Below are 2,998 nucleotides of genomic sequence, written 5' to 3'. Positions count from 1 at the left end.
ATTGAATATCTAAACAACATAGGTGTCTACGGGAGTCACTCCAATGCATGAGATAGATGTACAAAAAAAAAACAAAAAAACATTTGTAAACATGACCAAACACATTTGAAATGTACCGTACCTGTCCAAGTTTCACTGGCATTTAAGATCACTCGTCCCACATTTTTGATCTTTACTGTACATATTTATGGGAATATTAAAAACAAAAACAAGTCATTGGTTTTATAGAGTAACAAAGATAATGATAGTAATTTTGATATATTCAAATGAGTATTGAATTCAAGGTTAAGAGCAACGACTCCAACTGCATTTTCTATAGGTGTCAATATTACCATAACTAATCCTGATGTAATTGTTGTTGTAATCATGTTCACATTTTTCTTGCGAGAAGAAAAAGGGCCCACTTTTACTGTAAAAAATAGATGATAAAAAAAAAACTGTTGTCAGGTATGGTGTGTGTTCAAGGTATTAATGATTATTAATAAGGGATTATTATTAATAATTGTTAATGATTTATGTATGTGTGTCGAGCGGTAAAGTCTGGTTATATTGCCACTTTTTATTTATTTTTTTCTTAGACAAAAACAATTGAATTTTAAAAGACACTCCCACAACAGCAACACCCCACTGTTCACATGAACTCTGACCTCCTCCTCTGGACTCTCACGGGGGGAAAGATTTACAAATTTGGCACTGGAATGTAAATGCTGGTTTTCCTTTTCAGTTCAGGAATAATTTCCCCACACAGAACATCTCAAAGGAAGCATGTTGGGGGAGGGAGGGGGGGATGAAAAGAGACGTGCACAATCCTGGTTGATAATCTGATTGATGAAGGGTGCAAGAAGAAGAAAAGAAAGGACAGGCGACGACTGAGCTGCTGCAAACGCACACCCTCTTGGGCCCGTCGCAGCAGCAGTGACCGCAGCAGCCCGTCCTCACAGATAAAAGACACCAATCAGTGTTTCGTGAGCTTTTAGAAGGTTCTTTCCCTTTATTGTGGGTCATTTACTTGAAGAAAATCAGAAATAACTGGACTTTTTTTGTTGTTGTTTTTTTTTTTTTTAACTGAGAAAAAAAGAAAAATGATAATCACCCTGCTGTTTGTATGACTCAGAAACACCAGCTCAAGACAATTCCCTGTATAACCTACTACTTTATGCTTGGTTGGAATCTCAGTGCATGCATAAAATCCTTATATAAACTAAGACTGGCGGGTTTGGGACGGCCTTTGTGTTGGGGGAAATCAGTGTGGTAGTGTTTTTAGACGGGTTGTTGTCAGTGTCAGAGGTCGTGACGAGAGCAGGGGAGTCTCAGTTCCTGCGTCATCGTGCCCGGATGGAAGATGAAGACGAAGAAGCGACGCAGGCTCAGCTGTGTTTTGCAGAGTTTTCGGGAGGGGGTTGGGGTGGGGGTTGAAATCCTTATGAAATATTCAAATCAAGCAATTCCAAGCTTGAGGAGGAGAAGGAAGAAGGGTCTTAACACATGTATTGGAAAAGAAATGGGGTGCTTTAAAAAGTAATTTAAAAAAGATAATAAATTGATATTAACACATTAACTCGTCTTGATTTGATGTACTTTACACAGGTGGGATTATGATGTCAGTGTTTATTACAGGGCTGCAACTAGCTGAAACAATTAGTTGATTATTCAATTTTCTGAACATTAACTAATCAATTAATAATTACAGTAACGTTTTAATGAAAAAGCAAAATCTATTCCAGTTTCTTAAATGTGAATATTTGCTGCTTATCTTCATCTTCTATGATGTTGAACTGAGAAAGAAACGGGCTTTTGGATTTATTTATTTTTTAATTTTATTTATTTATTTATTTATTTTTTACTATTTTCTAAAAGTGTATAGACCTAACAATTAATAGAAAAAAAAATTATTGAAGAATAATTGTATTCCTGGATTATTTTAATTATCAATCTTCCCAGTTATTTTCTCAGTTAATCATTTAGTCCAGAATATATATATATATATATACATATATATATTACACAATATATACACCCATTATATATAAGCCCATACTGACTCTGATATATTAAAATGTCTTATTATATCCGACTAACAGTCAAAACTTACAAACGCAGAAAATCAACTAATATTCACCTCTGAGATGCTGGAACCAGTAAATTTGGGGGTTTTAACCTAAAATTGAATCAAATGATTAACTGCTTATCATTTTGAGTCTTGTGACTAATGAATTAATCCAATAATAGTTTCAGCTCTAGTTTATTATTATAGACTCTCACTAATTGGAGGGATGTTAACCATAATAATGTATTATAAATGTGTATATTTTATTTATTTTCCTACACCAGCCATTTATCTGTATTTATGCGATGTTGATAGTTATTCTCATCTATTGTGTGTGTGTGCGTGCTGAGCTGCTATTCGCCCTGTGTACTATATCTGACTCTGACATCATTATTATAGGCCGACTGGGAGGATCTGTGCGCACTTCCCTTTAAGATGCGTCTGTCATCTCTCCGTTAATGGAAAGTCGTTCAGGCTGTTTTCTGCGGTGGAGCGAGAAGATCTGCTCCAGCTGGCCCGAAGAAGAAAAAAAAACAAACAAAAAAACAACAAAAAAACAGGAGTTGCATTTTGTGTCGGCCGACTAAAACCCAGGAAGGAAGGGGAGAGGACAGCCTCCGTCGAGGGAGACGGAAATGAGAGGGGGGTGTCCAGAGAGGAAACCCTATCCCTTTAAGAGCAAGTGGGACATAGCGGTGCGAGAAAAGGAGAGGAGGGGGAGAAGAAAGAGGAATTAAAAAAGAAAAGGAAGAAAGAGACAGGGAGGGAGGAGGGAGAGCGGGCGATAAAAAAAGAAAGATGACATCCTCGCAGCTGAGCGGCCGAGGTGGAGCGATAGGCTGCGGCCCGGCGAGAGCGCCGCTCGCCGGGGTCAGGGCTTGAATCCAACAGCGAGGCTTCGACAAACACCCGATTGGCCTATTGGGGGGTGGGAGGGGGGGGGAAATCGGA

Source organism: Morone saxatilis, unplaced genomic scaffold, assembly GCF_004916995.1.
Source record: "Morone saxatilis isolate NCDOM2014 unplaced genomic scaffold, NCSU_SB_2.0 Contig1, whole genome shotgun sequence".
NCBI lineage: Eukaryota > Metazoa > Chordata > Actinopteri > Moronidae > Morone > Morone saxatilis.
This window is presented reverse-complemented; position numbering follows the sequence as displayed.